Genomic DNA, 16,664 nt, shown 5'->3' on the forward strand with positions numbered 1-16,664 from the left:
TCGTTCATTAATTTCTAATTTGTATCTGCACGGTTTATATTGCATTTTATTTATCGTAGCTGGTATTTGATCACGAGGAAACTGATATAATATATTGTTTCGTTTGATTCAGAAAACTACATGTATTATAGAATATGTAAGTTGTATATATTTGCTACCTCATTATCTGCGGATGCGGATGCGGATAGAGATATTGCGGATGCGGGTGCGGATGCGGATAGAGATGCTGCGGATGCGGTACGGATGCGGATGCGACATTTTGTATCCGCGCAGACCTCTACCTATAAGTGTAGCTTCAACAGAAAGAAGTTTCTCGATGTTGAAACTTATAAAGAACTACCTACGATCAACAGCAGGAGCGCCAGTTCAATCCCCCCCAGCTACTTGGAGGCGGTTTTTTTTGGGGGGGGGGAAGGAGTGGATTTCGGTCTTTGTGCCCATTGAGACTTTTGATCCACATGTTAAGAACTATCAACCAGTGAAGTTTCAACAATATTAACCGAAAGCCACTTTCCATAAGAAAAGTTCGAGGTCCTTTCTCTAAGTATTAACTGGAAAAGACAAGTTCTTACTCAGTTTCGTAAGTGATTATCTAGCTTGAATTTACAGAGTTCAAGAAGTTATCTTTTAAAAACAGATTTGTGTGAGGCAACGTAGCAAATGGAAACTCAGTAATACTAAGGGCACTGTGGATTCCTTGTCCGGGTGATATTTCTTCCTTGCGCCGGCCCTGGATATAGATAACTTGCAATGATATTTTATTATTCTTCCCAAAAGACCTGTTTTGACTTATCTCCACGAGCACTTAACCTCAATTTCACACTGCCTTATTCAACTTCAACTTCACTGATTCAGAAATATGGGTGAACTGATGATGAAGATAATTTAAACCACACACTAGGTCTATACTGAAAAAGTGCTTTCCTACCCGGTGGATCTACCTACCGGAAATCGGTTCCTGATGGGTGCGGGAATATTTTCTCGTTCCAATCCTGTTGTGAAGTTCGCTCTGTCTCATTAAAACTAGGAATGCAATGTATATACCCGATTGCAATGAAATGAGCTGAGCGAGCTTAAACTACGTAATCAGGAAGCGTTTTTCGGTGATTATTCCTCGATGGTACATCGGATTTTTGATTTCGACCTATGTTGTCACTCAGCACGACATACTCTATCAGCATGCTAAGTTTGGTTGAGATCGGCCAAACGGTCTAGGAGGAAGCGTTTTTCGGTGATTATTCCTCGATGGTACATCGGATTTTTGATTTCGACCTATGTTGTCACTCAGCACGACATACTCTATCAGCGTGCTAAGTTTGGTTGAGATCGGCCAAACGGTCTAGGAGGAAGCGTTTTTCGGTGATTATTCCTCGATGGTACATCGGATTTTTGATTTCGACCTATGTTGTCACTCAGCACGACATACTCTATCAGCGTGCTAAGTTTGGTTGAGATCGGCCAAACGGTCTAGGAGGAAGCGTTTTTCGGTGATTATTCCTCGATGGTACATCGGATTTTTGATTTCGACCTATGTTGTCACTCAGCACGACACTCTATCAGCGTGCTAAGTTTGGTTGAGATCGGCCAAACGGTCTAGGAGGAAGCGTTTTTCGGTGATTATTCCTCGATGGTACATCGGATTTTTGATTTCGACCTATGTTGTCACTCAGCACGACATACTCTATCAGCGTGCTAAGTTTGGTTGAGATCGGCCAAACGGTCTAGGAGGAAGCGTTTTTCGGTGATTATTCCTCGATGGTACATCGGATTTTTTATTTCGACCTATGTTGTCACTCAGCACGACATACTCTATCAGCGTGCTAAGTTTGGTTGAGATCGGCCGAACGGTCTAGGAGGAGTTCGCGGACAACCAAACGGCTAACCCGAGTATAAGAGCTTCGCTTCGCTCAGCTCAATGAATACCTGAGCTTACCTAGGAAGTAAAGAGACCCGAAGTGTAGTCATGACAACATCACTTCCATGCAGTGCTGAATTTTCGTGACCCGTGATCCGTCAGACCTTTGATCCATCAGACCCGGTGACTCGGACAGACCCATGACCCGGTATGAATCAGACAGATCCAGAGACGACAAAACATTACTATATATATGAATAGTATGTATAAGGCTGTTAATATAGTACTAATTATAACAAAATTATTTCCTCTCTCTCTTTCTCTCTCACTCTTCTCACTAAATATATAATTTTTTCTTGTTGTATGCGTCTGTGTCAAAACATTCCACTGAAAGATAACTACAAGGTTCATAAGAGTATGAAGGCGTGGAAATCACAGAAAAGAAACGCTACATGTTTTTTTTATGAAGGATCACAAAAAAAATGATTGACAGAGTAAAACATTTGTGTAGTGTATAGAGATGAAGCTGAACCCGACCAGTGTTTCATTAAATCTTTCTGTACAATCTATTATTTTTCAGTTGGCCTATAGTAGAAATACGAATAAAAATGAAATTATATTTAAAGTAGTCAAGGCTGGGAATCAAAGACGTGAATATTCGAGCTGCGATAGTCATCATCGTCATAGCTATTCTGCCATTTTTGGCACGCCACTTGCCACAACTGAGAAGCTTCTATGCTCCACAGTCTTCCGCTAACTTCTTCGTCTTGATTTCTTGACAGATGATTTTTCTGCTTTGATACCATCAATCAATTGTAGTCTCTTTCGCTCTCTTCCTCTCTTTCTTGCCACCATACCCTCTCCATCACGTATCTCATGATGCAGTTCCTTCTCAGCCAATGTCTCAACCAGATTCCATTCCTCTTCTCAATAATATCTAAAATTATTATTTTCTCTCCCACCATTTCTAATATCATCTCATTCGTTTTCCGCTCGATCCAGCTCTTTCCATTTTTCTCCACAGTCACATTTCGAAAGCTTCCAGTCATTTTTCATCATTTTTGCATAATGTCCATCTTTCTGCCCCATACAGTACAATACTGGACACGATGCATTTTTTTGAGTATTTTTCTCAACTCTTCAAGGTCCCACAAAATTACTTTTCTTTTGGTTGGAGCAGTAAAAATCATTATCACTAATTCACCATAAAATAGGCCTACATCTGAAATTTCCACTGCTTCCGGACCACCAGGTATGCTTGGTAGACGTCTGATCGGGCCGGAATTTTTAGTCCGGGCTCGACCCGGTCCGTAAGTTCATAATGTGAGGCCAGACCCGAGTCCGAAATATCTGTTAATATGTATTAGCATTTAGGCTTAAGCCCCGCCCGAGCTCGTGTGATAATCAAATGAACTCGAAATAAGCCCGAATTACAGAAACTTAATCATTAACGCAAAATTGTATTTTCATTTACAGCAATCAGAGGTTTAATTTTGCAGTTGTACTTTAAAAGTTCTCCAGAAAGAATGGACCAATAAATATCGTTGTATAGTATATTTACAAAGTTATGCCCGAAAAGGCCCGAGAAATATGCTTGTATATTTAAAAAATTAAGGCCCGAAGTGATATATGCTTTGTAAGCCCGAGTTCAGCCCGCGGGCTCGACCCGAGCCTGTGCATATCTCTACTGCTAGGTCGGCAGGTCAGCAGGCCCGTAACCAACCCAAAAGCAAGGGGGGAGCAGATCCAATCATATTATAGTTCATTTGCAAGCCTACCGCGAACATTTTACGGGGGTAGTAAAAATTTAGGGGGTCCCGGGCCCTCTAGACCAGCGTTTCCCAACCGGTGTGCCGTGAATGGGCTGCTGGTGTGCCGCGAGGAAATCGAAACAAATTGTTAATTCTATAGCAATCAAATTGCAAGACAAAGGAAAAATGTATATTTGTATTTCACATTACCATGAACCTCTACTATGAATCTACTACTTTAAGTTTCATACCATGTTACTTTTCTGTACATTTTTAATATTGAAAAAATTATTTGTTATCATTGTTATGACTATTATTGCTTCTTTATTGCTGCAGACTATTTCATAACTTTTAAAATATCATTTAATCCTTTCGACAAAGCAAACATGCATACAAATCACCTACATTTGTGTTTTAAAACTAAAAGAGATTTGTTTGTTCGTTCGTTATTTAATGATCTTTCTTCTTAGTGAAAAGTTCGATACAGTTTTCGAAAAAGAAAGCTTAGTTTTAAAAACCTGAGTCCAATATTTCATTGCAATTGTTTTCTATTTTTAAATAAGAATGAAAAATAAGCATAATGATTTACCACGGGAAGAAACCAGTGATCGAGCTTTCTTCTCTGTGAGGAGATGATCAGTAATCACAGAAAAAAATACCACAGTATTTTATATTTACAAATAATAATATCTATGAGTGTGCCGCGAGAATTCAAGTTACACCCGTAGTGTGCCGCAAGTTGAAAAAGGTTGGGAAACGCTGCTCTAGACCCTTCGTGGATACGAGCATGCAGGTCAGTCCGAGACTGAGAAGTGATGCTTAAACTCGGCAGGCTCGTAGCCAGACAAGGAGAGGGCGAGATCATATTTTTGGAGGGGGGCTAACGTGAGTTCACTACATTAATTCATGCATACTAACAAACAACTGAAAGTTTCAGGGGCACTGAAAGTAGTCGTAGAGGGCCTGAGCCACCCTAGCTATGGGCCTGAGACCTGTTTGACTCGGACAAATGTTGACCCCAATAACCCTGGTTACCCATAGAATCATTGCATCGATGAGTATGGAGGCTTTATGTGTCCACACACAGCCCTTGCACCTTCATGGCCTATCTCGCAAGAGAGTGGGGATGGGCGAACTTTACCTTCACCATACTTTGCGTACATGTTCGTTTATGCAAACCGCTTGTTATTAGATAAATTAAATTAATGCCAATATGCCCGTGCTTTGCCCTGACTCACCTGTTCAACCTACTTTGTTCTGAACTTTTAACTGTGTTAACTTGTGAAAATAGGTACAGCAATATGAGAATTTCTGAAGGGCAACCCATACATATACTATTATTCTATCTCAAAAGAATAGAAGCTATTTTTTTTTTTTTTTTTTAACCTGGCACGCCATTCATTTTTCATGCCTCCATCCTTTAAACTACAAAAACATGTCGAACATGTAACGTCTGTGATGTTTGCAAAAGCTAAATTGTAAATGACCATTATAAGTGACGCTTTATTCATAATTTCATATGTTATTTCTGTCACTCACTAGATTGAAACTTTGCTCGCCTTTCACGTCCGCGAAGTTACAAACTACTGCCCTAGATTTAGGTTTTGGACCTAATTTAAACCAAAGACTCATTTCCAGTTTCTTTGTTAACAGAGATGGTGTATAATTATCAAATACATACATAAGATACTTTCATTTTTAGCTGGAAAGAAAAATATAAAAGATGAAAAATGGAGATGCCGGGGATCGAACCCGGGGCCTTTCACATGCAAAGCGAACGCTCTACCACTGAGCTACATCCCCCACGACTGTTTCCATCTCCTGCAGAGGAGTCATTATGGCGGATATGTCGTTCTTTCCTATTGGTACTGCGGCGACAAAAAGAGTTAAAAAATGTTTCTAGGTTTATCGAATAATTCAATACTTAGAACACCGAAGAAGAATAAATTCCATTTTCAATATTACTCACACTAAGTTACTTTTATATTTGTATATATAAAGCATTATTATTACTAGTGACTTTTTTTTTAACCTAAACAATTACTGAAATCTTAAACCTGAAATCTCGAACTAATTAAAAACAAATGCAAAGTAATTTCTGAAAACAAATCTCTTGTTATTTTCTCTGTGCTATTACGTTTACGTTGAGTTTCTCATGATATGTTCAGGTCCTCCAGACTTTGAGATTTACCCCCTCCTCCTGCACACACACAGAAAAAAATTATTAAATCTATGATTGGTATACTAAAAGAAAACCATGTAGAAAAGCAAAAATGTTTGGAAATATTTCTTAAATATACAAACACAGTAATACAGTACGTGATAGAGACGCGATAGATTGCGTTTAAATTTTACGTTCCTTGTTTGAAACTTCAGCTGATAAAAAGTCAAGTGTCAGAAATCTTCATTTTCAAGACATAGGCCCTATATGTAGATCATTTACAAGCCGCTGTAAAAGCCTTCAAATTCTTTGCACCAGTAAGTGTGAATGACCAACATTGACATAAATTCAGCTCTAGGTTATGATGGACCAACGGCGCCGATTTTCCAAAATTTATGTGGGTGCATATCAATGGCGGGACATGTTAGCTTATAGGCCTATGTTTTCAGGGAAGTCTCGATATTTCATTGATTTATTTTTAGTTAAAATTTTTTATAAACAGTGTTATAAAGGGCTGTGCTGTGATCAAGTAAAATATACCGGTACGATAAGAATAAGTTGGACTGCCCTAGCTCAGTTGGTAGTACGGCTGACTTAAACGCAAGAGAAACGGGTTCAAACCCGGATCCAAACAAAATCTTGCGGGTGCATCGCACCCACAAGATTATTTGTGTGGGTGCCGGAACCCCGAAGCATCCACGTAGTCGGGGCGCATGTGATGGACTAAACCACATCTACTGTTAAATACAATTAATAGAATTATGACGCCACTATTATATTAAATCATCTCGGAGACTTATTTGGACCACTGTATGAGGATTTCTATTGAAGGAGAAATAGTATTCCAAAGAGAGGAATGTTTTAATGCAGGTTCTTTAGTTATATCCATGCAAAAGACAAAAGTAAGACCCCGCTTGGTTAAAGAAATGTCTTTGCAAGAGTTATTACCTACATGATAAGTAAAATAGCAATTATATTTTTTGCTAGATTTAAATCTCTGGTACATAAATTATCTGGTAATAAATTTAATAGATTATGTATTTGCAATAAAATGTAGATAACCATATAGATTCTATGCAGCCCGGTAACCAGCCCCAAAATGTAGGGGGAGCGGTAGAAGTTAGGGGGGACCCGATCCAAACATATTATATTTCATCACCATATTATAGTTCATTTGCAAGCCTATCGTGAAAATTTTAGGGGTCCAGTAAAAATTTAGGGGGGCGTCCTCCCTTGATCCCCTTGGATGCGGGCCTGATTATATATATAAAAGTTGCAAATAGTTTTGTGGCTGATTACTGTAATTTGACTTGTTGTAATGGAATGTTACTTTGTAAAGCTTTAGATATTAAGTCCAGTTCCAACTAAAATTGTTTTGTGTGCTATTCAATTTGAGATATCACGAGTGTGTTTTGGTGTGGTGAATTAGGTGTTTTGCATAATAATAAGATTTATTATTTATAGAATTGCCAGGAGGCGTCCTATAGTATATACGATTGTCCTGTATTTTACATTCAATTTTCGTATCCTGTATGAAGGTTGTGTTGGACCACATTTGTCCTGTAGTTACTGACTAGTTCCGGTAAAGGTAGTGAATTTGCTTATTGGATAAAAAGATCGAAGATATTTCAATCAAAAATATTCTTGTAGGCCTTATGTCTGGAGAACTACATATAATGTAGCCAAACCCAAACTATCACTTGACTCAGTATGATGTGCTTATTCCGTAGAAAATAAGAAAACTCTTTTTAGGGGCTGTTCAAAAATTTTGTGGACCCTGATCCAAAAACTAATTCTTGGCCAAGATCGCAATCTTTTGATCCATTTTTTATCATTCCTAAAATTCTTGCCCAAGATTCCTAAAATTATTTTGATCCATTTTTTAAAATCGTTCCAAAATTCTTGCTTGCTGAGAGATACCAAATCAGTAGATAAATAGCCTAATGAAGACCGTTGCTAAATATAGGCCTAATTGGTGTTAGAAAGGGCCTTTGATGTTCATAAATTAATTAAACAAAATGATCAAATAATTAAGTGTACTGCTTTCTTTTTTTTTTCTTTAAATAAAAAGTGATATGACAACCTTAATTATTTACTACTTACAAATATATTTAGTAATCATTTGAACACATTTGCATGTTCTTCGTTTTTTTTTAAATAAGGAAAAACAAAACAGTAGCATTTTTATCTTTTATTTTTTTATGTTGTATTCTGTCTGTAGAGTAAAACTCTTTTGTCAACTTCGTTATTTTAAAACAGTAACGCCAGCGTCGTATTTAGGATTTTTTGTTTCGGAGACGTTGGCCTTATCCAAAATAGAAGAAATTTTGGTTCTATTATAACCAGAGCCATAGCTAGAGATTTCGGCGCCCCCCACAAACTTGACCCACGACCCACTGACCCTCCACTCACCGTGACCCACCACCCACTGACCCACCACCCACCATGACCCACTGACCCCCCCCCCGTGACTTCATATTATATTATCATACTATCGATAAGAAATGAAATTTCAGTACATTAGAAATCATACATTTAAAATGTTCAAAATGGGTGACAGCATTAATTTCCACTAATAATTGTAAACTTTTGTAATTTATTCTGTATGTGACCACACAAATACCATTTTAATTTCGATTCTTTTAATATCAGCAATTAAACGGGTTGAACTTGTTAATGATAGACTTTCTTACTCTCATGGGTCGGTGGTGTGATACTATCGGTATTGTTTTAGATGTATATGCCCCAACAGAAGATAAGGATGCCGATATAAAAGACACTTTTTGAGATAGTATGGCGGGTATTCGACCAATTTCCGCAATACTATATGAAAATTCTATTAGAGGATTTCAATGCGAAGGTAGGACTAAAGGGTGTTTTCAAACCGGTTATAAAGAAAGAAATTCTGCATAAGAAAAGTAATGACAACAGGGTTAGTTTCGTGAACTTTGGAATATCCAAAAACTTTATCGTGAAAAGAACAGAATTCCCACATCACGACGTTCATAAATACACATGAACCTACACAATCCAATTGATCACGTTTTAGTAGATAGAAGAAGGCAGCCTAGCATAATTGATGTTCGCTCGTTCAGAGAACCCGAATGTGAAACTGATCATTATCTGTTAGCAGCGATAACAAGAGAATGAGATTATCGTTGAATAAAGAGAATATTCAACATCTGAAAACGGAGAGGTTTAGTTTAAAGAAATTAGAGGAGATCTAGGCGAGAGGGGAATACCAAGTTGAAGTGTAACAGATTCTCGATTTTAGAATGCTTTGAGAGCTCTAATGTTGAGAATACGTGGGTTGAAATTATGGATAGCATTAAAATTTGAGCAAGAGAAAAATTGGGGCACACGGAAATACGTAGGAACAAATCATTATTCGAGCAAGAATGCACGAAAGCAACGGAGAAGGAAAAATAGGCGAAACTGCGTTGGCTACAAAATCCGAACGATATAACTACAGTAAATTTCGTTGATATCAGACAGGAAACTTCCAAAATGTTTAAAAGAGAGAAACGCGATTTTTTTGAAAGCTTACATTAATGAACTTGAAGTTAATAGTTAAAGAAAAAAATTGAGACACATTCAAGGGCATCAACGAATTTAAGAAAGGGTATCAACCTCGCGCGTATATATTAAAGAGAGAGGAGGGAATAATTCTCATTGATACAGATAGCACCTTGAATAGATGGAAATATTTCTTTGACGATTTGGTTAACACACTGCCAAAAGCTAATGTTCGTGGGGCAAGGAAAATGCACAGCAGAACCATAAATTTCAGAACCTAGCCGAACAGAAGCAGAAATTGCAATAAAGAAATTAAAGAAACACAAATCTCCGGGTATAGGCGAAATTCTGGCTGAGTTAATTGTAGCTATAGGGGGAAATTGTGGAACAAGATTCTCCTTATTTGGAACAAGGAGGAATTACCAGAAAAGTAAAAAGAATGAATCATTGTTCCAATTCACAAGAAAGGCAACAAAGCGGATTGTAATAATTTTTGAGGCATTTCTCTTGTTTCCAGATCCTATAAAATCCTCTCAAATATTTTATTAACAAGATTGATCACATACGCAAATGAAATTATTGGAGATTATCAGTGTGGATTTAGACGAAATCAATCAACTATGGACCAGATATTTACCATTCGACAATTACTCGAAACGAAATGGGAATGCATTACCTCGGTACATCAATTATTTATTGATTTTAGAAAGGCTTAGGATTCTATTAGGAGTTAAATATTATACAACATTCTTGCAGAATTTGGAATACCGAAAAAAAAAAAGCTAGTTAGATTAATTTAGATGTGTTTTAACAAATCCCAAAGTAAAGTCAGAGTGGAAAATTCTTGTCCACGAGCTTCGTCAAGAATGTCCTGAAACAAGGAAATGCGTTGTCGACGTTATTATTCAACTTTATTCTAGACTATGCTATAAGGAAAATCAAAGATAGCAATCAGGGTCTAGAACTGTATGGTATTCACCAGATTATGGCGTATGCTGATGATGTAAATCTGGTAGGAGAAGATAGAAGAACATTAGAAAGAAATGCAGAGATCTTATTAAACGCTTGCAGGGACATGGGTTTAGAAGTAAATGCAGAGAAAACTAAATATTTACATGGAAGTTCACTGGAATTATAGTACTGCAAATTATTATGGATGCGTCAAAGTATCAAATAATATTTTCGATAAAGTGGATGCTTTCAAATATCTAGGATCAATATTAATAGACCAAAATCATATCCACGAAGAAATTAAATGTAGACTGAAAGCAGGAAGTTTGTGTTATTATTCAGGTCAAAATCTTTTGTCGTCGCGAATTCTGTCGAGGAATTTGAAAATCAAAATATATAGAACGATAACCATGCCTGTTGCTCTGTATTTTGCGAAACATGGTCGCTTACTTTAAGGGGAGAATGCAAACTGAAAATATTTGAGAATTAAATCCTGACACAAATATTCGGACCCAAGAATACCGCCAATTGGGAATCGGGGAAACTTCATAATTTACACTCTTTACCAAACATTGTTAGGGTCATCAAATCTAGGAGGCCCAGGTGGGCAGGTCATGTAGCGATAATGGAAGAAAGCAGAAGCGCTTTCAAAGTTTTGACAGGAAATCCAATCGGAAAACGTGCATTAGGAAGACGACGTAGATGCAGATGGAAGGACAATATTAAGATGAATCTCGCAGAAATAGAAATACAAAGTAGAAACTGGATTCAGTTGGTTAAGGACAGAAGTCATTGGAGAGGTTTTATGAACCACCAGTTTCTATAGGCCATAGAGTTGGTTCTTTCACTATAAAAGAAGATATTTTTTTGAAATACAGCGAAAATTCAGAAGGTTTACGTTTTGGTTTCAATTAACAATAAGAAAGATAAAAGAGAGCACAACTGATACGTGTGCACAGAAAACATACAAGTAGTTGATGGAGAAATAATCCCAATAAATTGCTTGAAATTAGATGCATTTCATATGTCAATGGAGTTTTTTTTTTTTTTAATGTAGTGGTTAGTCTTTGAAAAATACGAAATTCGTTGGTTAAGTTCTGACCCTTTTAGCCCCTACTCTACAATTTCGAATATGTTATTCCCCTTATTTACCCTCATTTTTAATATTCCCGCGCAAACAGCAGCTTGCGTATGTTCCTTCACTCCTCTCATGTTCATACTTTCATTCTCACCATCGTGATTAATCCCATTGAGTAGAAAAGCGTGATTAACTAAGCAAACTGATCACCATCACAACGCTGAACACGTATTTCAGACTTTGACCGTTTCCGATTTTGAAAACACACCTGTGTACACTATACTCGATACCTTGTATATCACAACGTCATTAACAAATCATATACAATAACTTTCTTTAAGTAATAAGTAAAAACTTGTTGTGACTGTCATTGTAATGTTTGAGTTGCGTGCGGAGCGAGCAAGAAAATTTTTAACAAGTGTATTTCTTTGCAAATCGACAACAATATTCATTTAATAGGGCGCCATTTCTTTTAGAGGGCGCCGCGTCGTTTACTTTTTTCCGACACCTTTTCTTTCTTGTCGCTCGTTCGGCGCCCCCTCGCTATCAGCGCCCGGCGCGACCGCACCGCTCGCCCCCCTTAGCTACGGCTCTGATTATAACACTATGTATTGTATGTTGAATAATAATAATAATAATAATAATAATAATAATAATAATAATAATAATAATAATAATAATAATAATAATAATAATAATAATAAGTGTAGGTTTTTTTCGCGCCACATGAATCTCTAACCCTTTAGGCTTTTATAAATACTCCTCTGAGTAATTCGAACCATTCCTTTCCTTTATGCATCCGAAAATAGCCTCCCCAGAAAGATTTCCTTAAAGAAACCCAAAGTTAATAAAATTCAAGATTTTTTTTTTTTTTGTTAACTTCAAAAGGCTAAAGATATACTTAAAAGTTTTTGAATAGGTGACTTCAAAACTAGATTCGTCTGCTCAATACAAACTCTTAACGATTAAATGTCACGATGTTTGCTGTGAAAATTGAGATTTTTTAAAAAAATAATTGTTGTCAATTAACAATTGAATTAAAAATACTTGTAAAAGAATAATAAAAAAACGCATTGTTGTGGACGAACATGAAGAAAGGAACATTGATAGCGTATTTTAAAAATGTATAATGTATAAGGGCTAGATACTGATCGGCGCATTTCTTTCTTTCTTTTTCTTTTTTTTTTTTAAATAAGAAATTATAGAAATTGTAAGACAGGTTGCATTATGTAATTTAGTATATGCAAGTACATAGGTGCCGACTTGAAAAGAAAATATTGGGGGCTCTAAACAATGAATACATACATCATATTCAGTCGTTTTTTATAAAGTGCTTGATGAAGGTTCCCTTCTTCACCCACCCCAGATCTCGGTCCGCTCCTCCGCTGCAAAATTTGCACTGAATTGACTTTCACTTGTCACATCAGTGCTGCCAGAGTGTTAGTTGAAGCTTCAGTGCTCTATTCAACACCATTTTGAAAAATGAGTTTTCTATCGAATAACAAGGCTGTTCCTAATATTGAATTAAAGGCACGATGAAGTTTAGGACAGAAATTCTTGTTCCTCTTTGTTAATTCTTCCTCGACCGGATTATATTGGGGGGCGAGGACCCCACTTTTAAATATTTGGAGGGAAGAAGTATCCTGCCCCCCAAAGTCGGCCTCTATGTGCGAGTACATTTATGACTAGTCCTGCTGTGGCCCTGATCTACTATGAACTTCTGATGTAGGCCTAGATCGAAATTAATCTCTTGAGGAGCAAGGGTATCAAACTTTCAGAAGTAAGCATAGCTTTGAAATATTCAGTCAACTTCTTTATATTATCAAGTTTATTTTGAAATTCCAAGCAATAATACAGCGATTGAAGCGTATCTTCTCTAATCAACTCTCAGCGAACAAATGGGTATCAGGACATTTGCGGTACAATCAGAAAACGAATTTTTCTGGGACATTTGCGGTACTGTTTAAAACTTTCTCTTAGACAGTAGGGCATTTGCGGTACACACCATGGAAGGTGAACTAAAAGCATCAGTTTCACTCTCGTTAATCCAAATTAGAATGAATATAATAATAAAAGGGATGGGTATGGAGATAGCATACCCTAATATTATGTGATTCATTCTGGTTGGCTGATTTTGGATATATAAGAGGAGTTCACATGAGCCACCTAATGGAAACTATCACAGTAATCGAAACCCCTATTCATTATTAACTGTATGTAGTACTGTGTCTAAATTTTATACATTGTGTTTGTTTCAAAACTTAGGCTGTTATGTGTTTACCTCTAATGTACTAATAGAACTCTATTATAAATCATGAAAATAAATTACTAATTCATTGAACGTTAATCTTTGTTTCTTATACTTATTTTGAGTTAAATCTGACCAAAAATCCCTAAACACGCTCATAACAATGGGCAACTGTGTACAAAATGAGGACTTGTGATAAATCACTCCGCAGGTCCTAATTACAAATATCTCAATATGTTAAAAACGAAAAAAGAAGAATATTCTATTTCAACTTTGAGTAAATACTGGCAAATAGTTATTGGAAAACTTTAATGAAAGCTATAAGAGAAACAAAAAAATATACAAATATTTCTAGAAGTTTCCTTTAAATATCATGGACAGGGATTTGACCAATCAGAGATGAGAATTTGTTTACATTTTCAAGTTTTGGCCAATCACAAACATGCATTTGTTTAGATCTTTCAGGTGTGTCTACCATGTATCCTAATATATATTCACTTTCATATTCTGAAAGAAGGTTTTTAGTATGCAAAAAGCCCGAGTCTCCTGAAAAGGTCACATTATTCTCCCCTAGAACAACTTGCTGGCTACGCCAATGTTATAAAACTTAGTATTTGTGCAGCAGTTAATACTGTGTGCTTATCCACTAACTGAACATCCGAAAATATCCTCTCTTAGCTTGGAGAATAAGTTATTTCGAACAGCACCGCAAATGTCCCAGTACCACAAATGTTGATACTCGAAGTACCGCAAATGTCGATACCACAAGTGTTGCGCTTTCGAACAAATTAAATGAATTGCATAAGGATGAGTCAGATAAAGGGAGCAATGTGCTAAATTTAATTTGAAACACTTGATTTGTGAAGAATTTGACAAATATTTGTTGCACGAACATAATGCACTTTTGTCAAAACAGAGAGCTGCGGGCAAGCATCATTGTGTTCCTGTAACCAATCAGCTTCGACAATGTCAACACAAAAATTATAAGGTAAACTGTTTTCAAAATTTAAAAAAGTCCAGGTTTTAAATGAAAAGTTAGACATTTTCCGAAAAATTGTTCGGCATTCCATAATTTTGATATGATATTTCTATTAAAGGAAATCAGGACATTTAATCAGAAATTCAAATTTCGAATATCGGTAAACTTTTTTTAATTGAGATTTTTCTTTAGAACTTTTTAGTTATTTTCTTAAGGTACCCTTTATAGATTTGCAGAAGGGAATTTCCAGAGTTTATGACATTAGGCTTTTAAAAGGAGTACATTTTGAATTTACAAGAAACATTACTGGACAAATCTCGTAATGGCATAGAGGGGAAATATAATTTATACAACTAAACTACTATCATACTGATTGGAAGTTTTACATATATATATATATATATATATATATATATATATATATATATATATATATATATATATATATACAGTGGCGGCGATTGGACGTTAAAAGTGGGGGGGCAAGACATGATCTCAATATTTGTATATCAATGTTAGTTTTCCTGGTTGTTTCTAACACTGTTGGACGAAAGGTTGTATAAGTAATAGGATACTTTCTCTTTTAGTTAAAATACCGTATATTAAGTAAATTGACAAGAGCAACGCAAGTAGGTACTAGCACTTTGTACTCTTAAACAACAAAAGTGTAAGAAGAGATTTGATTCCTTCCTCATGAATATCTTAAAATTCTGTCTGGAAAATTGTGTGACAGTGGCGGATCTAGCCCCGGACCAGGGGGCCTAGGCCTGCCTGTTTTTTGAGCGACAAAAATAATTTAAGCTATTATTTATATTTTTTTGAAAGTTTATACTAAACATGATATACCTATCATAGTCTGAAGTCTGTCTCCCCCCCCCAGGTTTTTACCTTCTAGATCCGTCTCTGTTGTGTGATCAGATTATTAAGGGGCCGCGGTGGCTCAGTGGTAGAGCGTTCACCTCTGGTGCTAGGGGTCCCGGGTTCGATCCCAGTCCTCGCCAAGTGAACTTTGTGGTGGACAAACACCGTGTGCGTGGGTTTTCTCGGGGTTTTCCCGTTTCCTCCACTTTCTTCATTCCACCATTTCATTCATTACTCATCATCACCGTCTCCTTTAGCCTAACCGGCATAACCGTGGGACGTAAAACTTAAAGATTTCATTTTTTCAGATTATTTAATAAATTTGCAAAACAAATGAATAGATATGATAATTTTATTCATAGTAATGAATAATGAGGCTTGTTTTGAAACAGTTATATTGAAACTCGATTAATGAACAACTTATATTTTTAATTCCACACATGCTATTAAATGTAGACCTATGTTATTACTCTTAGAAAGAGAGTAAATACTACAAGCGTATGCTACGTCATTAAAAAAAAAAAAATACTTTTGCAGCTTCCCGAAACATGCTCGTTGCCATTCAAGGTGACCAGACATCAATTTTTAGCCGGGACAGTCAAATTTTGTAAAAGTCGTGGAATTCCTTCACTGTTTACTCGGGACTAATGCTCCAACTGAACGTGTATTTTCGCACATGAGTGTTTTGTGGACAAGTGAGAAAAAACAACTGTCTATAGATACTTTGAAAGCTGTGCTGATCAGTAAGATTAATTTTGATCAATCTTGCACCAATTTCTACAAACTGTTGAGTGCAAACAGAAAACTAAAGAAGATCCATTCATCCCAAAAATATTAGTGAAAGTTACGCTAGATGATATAGTAAGAATAACAGATATTCAATAATGAGGTAAGTAGTTTATTAGTAGTTAAAAGTATTGTTGGGTAGTACTTAAATTAGAAACGCTGTGTTATCACTCATAATTGTGTATTTTGTAAATTGACAAGAATTCTGAGTCCCAAAATGCAATCTGGAAGTCAGATATTTACCCATCTTCGTCGCCGATTTGTATGTGTCCCGTTTTTGCAAGTACAAATTCTGGTCAGTGTTCACTTCCTTGGAACACATCAAAACACAACAATAGTTAGAATCACTCCACACTCCAGTTATACAAAATAATTCTAAAACTTAGAATTATATCGAATGCAGTAAATTTATTTGTACGAGTATATACACTCGTACACCCTAAACACAGCACATAACTCTTAAACAATGTGAAAAAGA

The 16,664-nt window shown here is 36.4% G+C and overlaps 1 non-coding gene across 1 annotated transcript; it reads right to left on the reverse strand.

Moving 5' to 3' along the window:
- Nucleotides 1-5,337: 5,337 nt before the first annotated feature.
- TRNAA-UGC (transfer RNA alanine (anticodon UGC)) lies at nt 5,338-5,409 on the reverse strand. Its single transcript has one exon. It is a non-coding gene; the product is annotated as a tRNA-Ala (tRNA).
- Between the last annotated feature and the right edge of the window lie 11,255 nt (nt 5,410-16,664).

This window comes from Thermobia domestica, chromosome 3, assembly GCF_964235325.1.
Source record: "Thermobia domestica chromosome 3, izTheDome1.hap1.1, whole genome shotgun sequence".
In the NCBI taxonomy this organism is placed as follows: domain Eukaryota; kingdom Metazoa; phylum Arthropoda; class Insecta; order Zygentoma; family Lepismatidae; genus Thermobia; species Thermobia domestica.